The sequence below is a fragment of the Triticum dicoccoides genome, chromosome 4A, assembly GCF_002162155.2.
Source record: "Triticum dicoccoides isolate Atlit2015 ecotype Zavitan chromosome 4A, WEW_v2.0, whole genome shotgun sequence".
In the NCBI taxonomy this organism is placed as follows: Eukaryota; Viridiplantae; Streptophyta; class Magnoliopsida; order Poales; family Poaceae; genus Triticum; species Triticum dicoccoides.
This window is the reverse complement of record NC_041386.1, coordinates 563721984-563735200: the sequence shown is the minus strand read 5'-3', so window position 1 is coordinate 563735200 and position 13217 is coordinate 563721984.

Sequence of the window (13217 nt, the reverse complement as noted above, 5' to 3'; positions counted from 1 at the left end):
AGAACATTGAAGGAGTTGAAGCAGTCACTCGTGTTTATCCTCTGGCTGGAACTACACGTGCACCTCATCGTGCCCTTACTGAAGCCACCGAAAGCACTATTGCCCAATGACCCAAGAAGCGATCTCGTGTTCTCAATGACCGAGAGCTTCTGGTGGCTCTTCATCAGAAATAGGATAGGCATCATGACTGGCTGAAGCGCCAAATGCAAAGCCTCTTGGTGGATGTTAACCGCATTCGCAATCTTGCCACCAAGAATGCCTTTGTTTCCCATGAAACCTCTCGACGCACATGGAAAGGGCTGACACTTATGTGCTCTGAAGATGATCTTCAAGAGGATGGCTTCTCTGAACGCTTCAAATTTGACTCCACACCTCCCCGAAGGGCAGTGCTGCGACGAACTCCATCTCTTGAAGACTCTGAGTTCTCTTCCTCTGTGGCAACTGTGAATGCCCGAGTGATCGAGGACGAAGACGATGCTACTTCACCGCCCCCTCCTTCAGCATGCTTCGACACTGCTCCAAGTTCTTCTCCACCGCTGATCACCACCGACGACCCTGCTGCTTCACCTACTCTTCATGGGAACGAGTAGATGCTCTATGTCTTCAAACCTTTTTGGTCCTTACTGACAAAAGGGGGAGAAGCATATGAGTTCGATAGTCTTCAAGAGGGTCCATATGGGCGGTTGCTTTATATTTTGCCTAGTGTTTACAACTCTCGTTTTGATACATTTGGTTCTTTGAGTTGTAACACTTAAACTCGATGGTCGTCTGCTACTTATTTGCTACTTTGTGATGCGATGATAAATTCCGCATGTGCGACGATAAACTCCGCACTTAGATCATTTTGCATATGTCCATTTTTCATTATGCATGTCATTATCTTCACATACCTTCACATGCATAATGAATTGTCATCATAAGTTGAAGAGGATCTCCACAAGTACAACCTGCCATGTGCATTTGCATTCCAAAAGCAAATTACTCATATGCACATCTTCAGGGGGAGCCCTTGCAACTTATGAAGACAATTCCTTATCCTTTACAATTTCACATATTATATTCCCCGTTGAAAACTTCAACTAGTTTGTCATCAATCACCAAAAAGGGGGAGATTGTAAGTGCATCTAGTGCCACCCCTAGTTGGTTTTGGAGTATTGACGACAAACCTAGTTGAGGGACTAATGTGTTTGTGAGAATTGCAGGATAACACAGGTAGAAGTCCCTCATTGATTCGGTTTTCCTACTAGAGATGACCCCTAAAAATATATGAAGACATTGAAGTCAAAGGTGGTATGTGAAGATATTCACATTGAAGACTATGACAAGAGAAGACATCGCATGAAGCCTATGGAGCTCGAAGACTTAGATCTTTCATAGTTCTTTTTCTTCTTTGTTGAGTCATAGGAACCACCATACTGTTAAGTGGGGTCCAAGAGAACCAGTCAGAATGACTGAAGTGATGCTTAACCAAAACCTATATCTTCGAGTGAAGACTATGAGAGCGAATCTTGTCCAGAGTCGGACAAGTCAACTTTGCTTGTAGCCCAAGTAAAGTTGTTGTGTGTGTTTGAAATCTGATCGTTGGAACACGTGTCAGTTCCTTAGTGACCCAGGGTCATTTTGGACAAATCAAGTCGGGTTGCCTAGTGGCTATAAATAGCCCACCCCCTACAACCATAAAGGGTTGGCTGCTCAGAGTTAGAATACGGCTTTTGTCGTTTGAGAGCAACCCACCTCGAAGCCTTTGAGAGAGAATTCCTTGCGAGGATAAAGCCCTAACCACCCAGAACCGAATGCCCAGCCCTACCAGTTTATACTAATGACCCTATTGATATTTTAAATATCAAATTGAAGTGGTTTAAGGAATTTTTCAAAGGTTGGGGCTCGAATATTTTTGGACATAATAAAATCAGGAAGAACCTTATTACACTTGAGTTGCAAGAATTAGAAACACTTGAGGAAACTGTTGGTCTTTGTGGGGAGGCTTATACCAGAAAGTTGGACATCCTAGTTGAGCTTAATAATCTATATGTAGAAGAAAAACTTCATTGGCATCAATTCTCTAATGAGAGATGGCTCTTAAAAGAGGGTAATAATACTAACTTTTTCCATAAAGTGGCCAATGGGCGACGTAGAAAAAACTCTATGATCTCGCTCGAGTGCGGTTCAGTGATTGTAGAAGGGACCGAAAACCTATTGTCCCATGCTACATATTATAGTGATTTGTTTGGACCATCCCCTGGCAATATTTGTCACATAGATGCCTCCCTCTAGTCCCAAGATGAAAAAAATTCACTTGAGGATAATGAGGACCTGACACGACCTTTTTCCCTTGAAGAAATTAAAAAGGCTTTATTTGAGATGAGATCTAATCGAGCCTTTGGTCCGGATAATATCCCTGTTGAATTTTACCAACATTGTTGGGATGTGGTGAGTGCGGACCTTTTCAGCTTGTTTGAGTGGTTCTATGAAGGCAAGCTGGATGTGCAACGTTTGAACTATGGTATCATCACATTGCTTCCTAAAACTACATATGCCAAAAAGATCCAGCAGTATAGGCCCATATGTTCGCTATGTTGCCTCTATAAATTGATCACTAAAGTCATGGACCTTAGGGCCAGCAACTTTGCTAACAAAATGTTTAGCATTCAACAAAATGCATTCATTAAGGGGAGGCATATTGTGGATGGTATCTTATCCTTACATGAGGTGTTGCACTATACTCATGTAAAAAGCATGTGGGAGTAGTTCTTAAGATCGATTTCGAGAAGGCCTATGACAAAGTGAACTGGGAGTTCCTACTTGATTGTCATGTTAAACATGGCTTTACTACCAAGTGGTGCGGGTGGGTTTCGCAAATCCTTAAAAATGGGATAGTAAGTGTGAAGATCAATGATGAGTTAGGACCGTATATTCAGAGTGCCAAAGGGGAACGACAAGGCGACCCACATTCTCCTTTCTTGTTTAACCTTGCAGCTGAGTGCTTGGCTAAGATGGTACTTGCTGCTCAAAAAATGATCTCATCAAAGGATTGGCCTCTCACCTGATTGAGGGAGGGGTGTGTATCCTACAATACGATGATGACACGATCCTATGTTTCGAGCATGACATAGACAAGGTTGTCAATGTCAAATTGCTATTGTATATGTTTGAGCTTAGGTCAGGGTTAAAAATTAAGTTTGAAAAAAGTGAAGTATTCATTATTGGCGGGGATAATGATACTAACCTGGTATATGCAGAGATGTTTGGTTGTCGGGTGGGCACTTTACCTATGAGATACATGGGGGTGCCAGTCACCTATTCCACTCTTAAGAACATTGAGTTGGACTTCCTGGATATTAAGATGATCAAAAAACTGGATGCATGGGTGGCCTATGCAGCATCCTCTGGGCTAGGATAACACCATTGGACTCTAGTCTTGATGGAATCCCATCATATTTGATGTCCATGTTTCTCTTTAACAAAACATTTATTGAAAAAATGAATAAACATCGTAGGCGTTTCTTTTGGAGGAGGAAGAATAAGAAATGTGCCTATCATATGGTCAAATGGACCAGGATTTTGTCGATCTAAAAAATTGGAGGCTTGGGTATAAAGGATCTTCATAAACAAAACATTAGCCTCCTGCTCAAATGGTGGTGGAAGCTCGAAACTAGTGATGGGATGTGGCAACGTATTATTCGTGCAAGATATTTCAGAAACAAAACTGTTGCAAACATCCGCAACCGTTTCTCTGATTCTCCTTGTTGGAAATCCATCATGAAAGTCAAGGAAACATATATGGCTAGGAGGAAAATTAACATCAATTGTGGGGATTTGGCCAGGGTTTGGCATGACCCATGGCTAGATGATAGTATTCTATGAGATCGCTTCCCTGTTCTATTTGCCATTTATCAGAACCAAGATTGCACTATTACTTCTTTCGTAGAAAACAACTATGAACTTACCTTTCGGCGTAGGCTCATTGGTGAGCTAGAGGATCAATGGAAGTGGGTGGTAGACGAGGCAAGAAAAAAAAACTAAATGATGACCCAGACTCAGTATCCTGGTCTTTGACTAGTAAAGGGAAATTTACCACTAAATCTGTATATGAATGGTTGGAGAGAGATCTATCTGGTCCCAGTTACAAATGGGTGTGGAAAGCTACAACCCCCTTGAAAAATAAAATTTTCTTGTCGTAGTTGTTTCAAAATGCAGTGCTTACGCGTGACAACATGCGCCGCAGGAATTGGCCGGGGATCCTGTGTGTCCATGATGTACTAACATGGAAACTGCTAATCATCTCTTTTTTACTTGCCCGCTCGCTCGCACAGTCTGGGGTGTGCTGGGATTGACAGTAGGGGTCTCCTGCTGCCCCCGATCTCTATCGCAAAGTCTGACTTGGTTATACAAAATCTTTCTGGGAGGGGATAAATTCTATATGATGATAATTGTAGGCATTTGGTGGGGGATTTGGTGCCTTCGTAACAAAGTTACCTTTGAAAAATATGATGCTCGCACTCCTTTGGAGGCCGTCTTCACCCTCGTTCGTTTATGCTATATTGGGCAGGGCTACTTAAGGAGGAGGACAAGACGAAGTTCCAGGCAGGTGTGAAGAGGCTGGCTCATGTGGCGGCTGCTCTGGCGGACAGATCATACTCGCGAGGCAGGCTTCTTCTGGGAGATGGTGATGGTATCCAGACCGGCTAGCTTTTCATCTTATTCTAGCATAGCCTTCATCCACAGGGGTTTGATGCCCGCTGGATCATTGTTGTTGTCTTTTGGCACCTCCTTTGCGGAGTCTTATCTCCTAGACGGTCTTTTATCTGAACGCCGGTTTGTTGTGTCGTTAGGTTTTCGCCCCATAGCTGATGGTCCGTTTCAGGGTCATCATGCGGTGGGTTTCCTCGCGATGCACCAACTCGCTCCCCCCTTTCACTTCCCTTTTGCTGGTAGTTGCTCTATTTGGCTCGGTGCCTAGTTAGTGTGTGATGTTGAACTGATACTACAGACAGACTGATGTATTTCCATTGATTGCAAAATTAATGGAAAGGGGTTGTGATCCCTGTTGGAGAAAAAAATCTAGCGAATGTTTGCTGGTAGCAAAGTTTGGGGCTACGGTAAAAACCAATGGCGGAGCTAGCAAATTGCCAGAGCCTCGGTACACCGTAAGCTAAATTATATTTGGATAAACATGTTGAGTAAATAGGTAGTTTTTGACTGAATTAATCCACAAATAAATTAGCATAACATTGATAAAAATAAACACATGTTGATATTCGATCATGCAAGCATATACTACGCTAATAGAAGATCCATCTAAGTATAACGCTAGCATGGCTAAAATAGAAATCAATAGGAGCGGGATAAAACGAGTTATACCCTCTAGTAGGCCAGGCAGAGGCTCTGCGACGGCGGCATCCTCGGCGGCCTTCTTCTCGGCAGCGGCATGTTCGGTGCCGATGGACATGGTGATGACGAAGGCGACGCAGACATAAAGGAAGTGGTCGATCGGAGGCGAGCAGTCGTGTAGTCGCTCCCCAAAAACTTAATCGCCCCTCTCTTGTACAGGATCCAAAGAGGCGAGGTTTCGGAGGCCTGCTCTCCTGTCAACCCTGTACGCGGTGAACGGAATGGAGTCGCTAGCGGCAGCAACAAGAAAAGGGCAAAATGAACGACAGGGGCGGTGCGCGTGGAGCAGATGTGAAATGTTCGTAGCGGCTAGGGTTTGGCTAATCGCATAGGTGTGAGCTCGGCTTGGCTCATTCCCGCAATTCGTGGCGCATCGTGATGAGGTGTGGCAAGGCGGGCGACGGAGGAGGAGTGCGCGAGGGCCTCTTCTCTTCTCAAGCTCCAATAGCATGTTGAAGAGAATCTCTTATAAGAAGGTCCAACTCCTTCTCCACTAGCAGGGGGGCTAAACTTTCCACCATCCCTTGTCATGACACCTACATGGGCCCTTAGAGATTTTTCTGAAATTGTAAGACAGACCTAAAGCCCACCCATATTTCAACAATCCGCCAACAGATCTGGAGGGTCCATTGTGTCCTTTGTTCCGATTGTTGTTTTGATATATCAGTGTTTCAGTGAAGACCTGTTAAGGTTGAACTTCACCTAGAGCAAGTAGTTACACTCCTTCACAATTGAACAGTGGAGTATGTCTTGAATTGTCAGTTTGGCGTAAATAAGTTTCACCACATGTCTTACTAGTACTAGAGTGTTGAAGGCTGACACCTCGGGTGAAGCATATTAGTCACACTCCTGGCCTATTCATGAGCTTGCTTGAGATCACCCCAATCTCATAGACTGTGACCAGCAGTCGAGCTCATATAGGTGTGTTCCTCCAGAGAGAGCTCTGTAGGATAGCATCTTGCTTACATAAGCTCCGGAACACATTAAGACAGTAGTCATCCTACCATGCAATATCCGAAAGCATTACATCTCCAACGGAGTGGGTTAGTAAAGTTACTCTCCTCAAATTACCATTGGTCTGTTTCCCCAGGTCCTACTTCACAGGATCTCCAATCACATAGGTTGGGTTACCACCATGGCAACTCATGTGAGTCTCATACCCATCTATACCCATCTCCCTCAATGCACTTTCTATCACAACACATTATAGCCCTTTAGTAAAGGGAGTTGTCAGATTCTTAGCTGTTTGAATATAATCCAATGCTATCACTCCGGAGTTTCTTAATTTTCTGACAGTTTTTAATCTCATTCTTATGTGTTTGTTGGACTTCATATTGTCCTTTGAACTCTTCACCTTGGCAATAACAGTCTGATCATGAAATGCCCAACCACGGTTGCTCCAAGCCAGCTGCTCCTCGCGCTTGTTGATAAGTTTTTCGGTGTTGCTTCATGGCTGGTCGGCGCGGACCATCTATATTCGCTATTAGCGACGACAAAATGCCTGACCAGCCGTTGCATTAGGTTGGTAAGCGATCTAATTAGGACCTGCATCTTCATAGTGCTGCTAGTTTTATTCATAGGTACGGACTTTTTTGTTCCTACTATGTTTTCCAACAAAAACCTCATTATGTGGCATAAAACTTTTGCTTTCTTTCACGGTCTTCATAGGTTTCAAAGCATGTTAGCTATTCTGTTCATCATACAAGTATAAAACAAATATTTTTAGTGTGCAATGTAAAAGGTACATGTTGGCATCACTGTGATGGCTTTGTGGGATCTGTTATTTTTGTTAATGGATGTTTGATATGGTGCTTCAAAAGGCACCACATGTGTAAAATTGAGGTTAAATCATTTTTCTCCGGAGAAAAAGATTAATCTTGAATCTACTTAGTGCTCAAACTTTTAAGTAACAAAGCCTCCTTTATCAAGTTTTTTAAGAAAGTGTGATTAACAATCTCACATATGATAGAAGTAGAGAAACAATGTCTAGTACGATGACATGATTCAGGGTTAGCTTCTATTGTGTTCCACTTCTTGCACTTGTTGGTCAGTTTCCTTGTTATAGCTATGATAAATATGACGAATTGTCCTTTTAGACCCCCAAATCTCGTCCCTGGTTTTGTTGTTCATATAATATGATATTGAAATTTGGAGCAGGTGCTTGTGTATTGGTGTGTCGGGGAAGGCATGGAGCAGAGGGAGACTACGAGGGGGTGTGAGTCGAGGGTGAAGAAGGCGAGAAGATCATAGTTTCCCACTTGAATGTTTACGCTAACTTTATCCTACATTTACTTGATTTAACTGTATTTTCACCCCAGAAGACATTTATAATGTTAGAGTAGCGATCTCCCTCTAGAATAATCTCACTCCAATACAAGGTTCAGTACATGATGGTGATTACAGAGGAATGGTTACACTAATGGAGGAAGAACACATGAACTGGAGGAGAGGAAAAGGAAGGATATAGGGGAGAGAGGTAGCCACCGCCGTCGGTTCGTTGATCCACTGGATAGCCGACCCTATACGTTGATCCTGATACTTGTAGTTGCAGTGGGGGCTGCGGTTGTAGCTCCTGCAGTAGTGAGGTAGGTGGGCCTAGCCCATAGCTATCGGCCCATGAGGAGGGATGCTGACATCCCCTCCCCCTTAACAACCGGCTTGCCCTTAAGCCGGTTCCCGCTCTTCGCCGGTCCATAGGGGAGTTGCATTGTACATAGCAGCAAGAGCATATGCAGGGTGCGATCAACGAGCCAAGGAATAGAACATGGTACTCGCAAGCCCTGGATTGCAAGCTCAATCCTCTTGGATCCCAGGACATCCTTGATTGGTAGAAGTGGTTGTTGTGGCTAGCAGAAGCCCCACCAAAGGAGTCGAGGACGTAGCCATTTGCAGGGTGCATTTTCTCTGCTGATTCATAGGAGTGGTTCCTTGCGAACACCAGCCTGAGCATATGCAGAGTGCGATACGAGAGCCAGGGAATAGAACATGGTACTTGTAGGCCTTCAACATTTGCAAAGTTCATTCGTCCTAGATTCCATTGCTCACAAGAAGAAAGTGCTGGCAGAATTAACTTCACTGCACACTGTTCATCGCTTTGCACTCCCTCAGATTTGAACCTCTCATACCTGCAGCAAGGGAACCTGTAATAAGGGTACTGGAATAGATGCAAGTCCTCAACTGAGAGCAGCCCACAACTGAATTGTCGCATCGTGATAAGAGTTTGAGGATCATTTTCGGAACTAGAGTTCATTGCATGGAAGCCACCACAGGTAGCAGAACTTCTAGAATTCCATGGCCTCCCTTCTTGCAATAAACCATTGATGCTATAGCCCAACCAATCAAGAGCAACAATGAGATATGCATCTGGGGGTGTACCACAACGAGAGCACCACCCATGTTTTGACGAGGTACTGATATGATCGACAAAGACCCAAAACTGAGTCAGCTCCAAAAGAACCCTAGTGAGGTGCAGATATTCTGAAGTAGTTCTCGTGTTGCTTCTGAACTCTGTACGAAGATTTTGTGGGACGAGATGTGACCATGGAGGCTTGGGTTGCAACAAGGGCATATGCTTCCCTGGTTGTGTGATAAGAAGTTCCAAAGCAATCAGAATTAACCTAGTTCCTGCCAGTGGGATGCCCAAACATATGCAACAGCTGCAATTCAAATTGTTGCTCTCCCCTGCATTATACAACATTCTGCACCAGTGAACTCTGTCTGAACCCAGCCAGGTAAGTGATAGGCTATCCAAGAGAGAACCCATGTTGCTGTCATCAACGACAAGAACCATAACACCGACAATAGAATTATCTGAATAATGAAGCACTGTTGCAAAATGTACAGCCTGAATCACAAATAGTTCGAGAGTGTCCAAATACCAGCCATGATTAACTTCACATGATGTTGGTTCAGAAGGGGGACGAGGCAACATAAAAATATGTTGTGAATTTTTGTCCTCGATTGATGCTTGCCCCACTGCCATTGCATTGTGATACCAGCTAGAGCAAAAGACAGAAATGGCCAAATTTGCATGAACTGAAGGTAGACACTACTCGGAAGTGATGTACTCAGAGCACCCAATTGCTGCTTGCTGAGAAGGATCTTGTCATGATTACTGAAATCTGAATCATTTTTGCCTCGTTTCAAAAACCATAAGCATGAGAGCTGCACTGGAAGTATACCTATGCAATTTTCAACGAGATTGGAACAGCTTTCCCATGCACTGCTAGTGTGAAAGTTGATTGAAGCACGGCCACTGCCTTTAAATTCTTCTTGGATAAAAAAAATCCAACGCAATGAGATAGGTATAATATGAAGTATGCCTTGCACTGCTCGAGGCTTGTCGGGTGGCAAGGGAAACCGCATATTATGCATAAGGCAGGGCCTAGCAGCAGATGTTTTCCTCCCAAAACCGAATGTCCATGCAACTTCCCATTGGAATTGTTCAAGAGAGTTAGGAAAAGCAGACTGAATGTTGAATTCCATTCACTTTGTTCCAGCATGTGCACTAGTCCCATCAAAACAGTCCCTTGGCTCATTGGAAACCAAGAAGGTAAGCTGCTCAATAGGCCAGGACTGCTGCTCCACTGATACTCCCATGAAAATATGCAACTAAGCGTCATATATAAATTGTTGTAATGTGCTCCTCGTCTTTGCCTGATGGTCCGGTGGCCACCAAACATAATCAGAAGCACTAGTGATGCATCTGCCAGCAATGCCAAGGCACAAAACAACATCATCTTCCACGACAATTACCTCACAACAAGAAACTGAACATGTCTCCTCCTGATAACTTGCATCTGAATGAAACTTGAAAGACGACCATGGCATAGGCCTGAATAGGTGTCCGCTGTGTCTGGTTCTCACTCGCACAGGTGACGGCCATGGTTGCTGCCCGATTCCCTGCTATATCGGTGGCAGGCATGAGATTTTGCTCCTGTCCACCAGATGAACAGGCTTCACCCATTCGCCATCCTGGAGTATGCCGTTTGTCAAACACCTGGTCAGCACCGGCGGAGCAGGGTCGCTGCGGATGATGAGGGCGACGTCGTGGTCCGCCTTGCTCGTCAGGTGGGTGGAGGTGTTAACAGAGAGGGCATCAAGCTCCTGCACGCTAGCCTTGGGGTTGACGTTGGTGGTGGTTGTCACGGGAGAAACAACCTCGTCACAAGAGGGAGTGTTGGTGCCGATGTAGGACGTTGCCTGCACCGGAGCGAGCTGATCAACTGCTTGGTGGATCGAATCGACCGTGGGCTCGAGGTGGACGGCGGTAGCGGCGTCATGGACCTCGTCGACGCTGTCGATGGTGTCAACTTGGGTCGAGCACTCCATCGAATAGGTGACGGGCACCATCGTGATGCACATCGGGGCTGCATCATGGGCAACCGTGGGGATCTCCTGGGCCTTGGTGGTGGAGCCAGAGACGTCCGGGACCGGCGCCGACGCGTTGGTTGTGCTCTCCGGTGAAGTTGTTGCTGATGGTGGGTTGTGGACGACGGCGGGTGAACTGGTGGTCCAACTGACGTCAAGGGCGTTCAGTTTCTCGGCGAGGGAACCTGGCGGCGTTGGTGTAGGCGTCGAGCCTGGCGCCGAGCCGCTCGAGATACTCCTGGAGGAACGGATCCATGGTCTGGTGGTGGGAGAAAAAATGGGGGAAGAATTTGGGGAAGGGTGGTGCCTGGCTCTGTATACCAGATGTTAGAGTAGCGATCTCCCTCTAGATTAATCTCACTCCAACACAAGGTTCAGTACATGATGGTGATTACAGAGGAATGGTTACACTAATGGAGGAAGAACACATGAACTGGAGGAAAGGAAAAGGAAGGAGATAGAGGAGAGAGGTAGCCACCGCCGCCGGTTCGTTGATCCACTGGATAGCCGGCCCTGTACGTTGTTCCTGATACTTGTAGTTGCAGTGGGGGCTGCGGCTGTAGCTCATGCAGTAGTGAGGTAGGTGGGCATAACCCATAGCTATCGGTCCATGAGGAGGGATGCTGACATATAACTAGTTATAAATCTGGAACCACGTAGTAGCATGAAACAAAGTACTCCTCAAAACATCAAACATTATGGGACGGAGGGAATAAAATAGAGGAAAACAAGTATACTACGAAAAACATATAAAGATGCTGGCAGACGGTCGGCATGGAACCGTCCGTTATCCATAACGACACACCGAGCAGAGCAGGAAGAGTAGGCATGCATCCACCGGTTGGCCGCCCACACCATCATCATCAGAAGTTTGACTTACATGCGCCAAAAACCAGTCGACCCGATCGTTGGCCATCAAAGCCCCCAGCCACCTCGGTGGATAAGGCGATCAAGTGGGCCACGTGAGCCGAACACAGATCTGGATCAAATGATCGTGCCGTTCAGCAGCACGTACCGTCTTTTTCATTTCACCATAGTATAAAATTGCCCGGCCCTTTCCAAAACCCGGGAGCCAGCGCTGCCGCCCAGTCCTAGTGCTCGGCGCGTGGTAGCTGCTGACGGCTTCCACCGCTGCGCCGGCGGCGCCCATTTGGCAGCGGCGGATTTGACGACGGGCGAGGCGGGAGTGGTTAGCCCGGCCCGGCCCCGCTGACCCAATTAGTACGCTGGGGTTAGCTGAGCCGCAGACCCAACTAGTGCTTCGCGGAGCCGCGTCAGCCCGCCCATTTGCGGAAGCAAAAGCACAGATGAGCTGAACGACCCAGACCCGACGACTCGTTGTCTCGTGGTAGGTGTCAGGAGGCTGGCTGGCTGGCGACCGGTGAGTGAGTGGTGATTGCGCCGATGGCGAAGCGCATCGGCGCGTCGCATCGTCCCTCTGCCGCAGTGGAATAGGAATAATGCAGGCTTATTTCCTTTCCTTTCCTTTCTTTTTCTGGAAGAGAAGAGAAGAGAAGAGCACGTAAAGCAAAAGTAGAAGCAGTGCGCGCGTGTGTGTGGCGTACGTGCGACCCACGAGAGAGGAAAACCTGAAGCAAAGCACACGGGCGCGTGCACGCACGCTAGGAGCCTTGTTCGATTTCGGACTCGCTTAAATCTCGCGTTGTTTTCACTTCTCAGGGCAGGAAGTTGGTGAAGTTACGTTAGTACGGGCGAGCGCCCGACACCAACAGAAACGGAAGCCGTCAAAGGCGATTTTTTGATTTTTAAAAAGGAAAAGGCCACAACGGAAGGGGAGCCTTGGCGCAGTGGTAAAGCTGCTGCCTTGTGACCATGAGGTCATGGGTTCAAGTCCTGGAAACAGCCTCTTACAGAAATGTAGGGAAAGGCTGCGTACTATAGACCCAAAGTGGTCGGACCCTTCCCTGGACCCTGCGCAAGCGGGAGCTACATGCACCAGGTTGCCCTTTAAAAGGCCACAACGGTAGAGAGAAAACATAAAAAGCAACGATAAAAAACGCGAAACGGCTCCGCGTCTCCGCCCCGAAAGCCCGCGGTGCGCGGCCACCGAACCGAACCACCCGATGGCACATCAGCCGTAAAAATACCACCACCCCACCCTACCCCTACCCCACCCCACGCCACACGCGCGCTGGCCGGCACGGGCGTGAAAAGGCCGTGGCCGAGGGGGGGCCAGAAATTCCGAGGCACGGAAAGGGGGACGAGAGAGAACCAAACGGAGACAGAGTTCGATAATTAGTAGTAACCCGTTCGCTTCGTTCGTTGGATCGACTGACTGATTGATTCCCGTTATTAATCCGGTCTCTGTCTCTGTTGCCGTTCCCCTCCCCCCCCTCGTCTCGACAGTACTGCTGCCGCAACAACAACTAAGTAGTAGCCTTCACGACTAAATCCACCACTCACACCTCCCCCCACCCCCACCCCCACCCCCACCC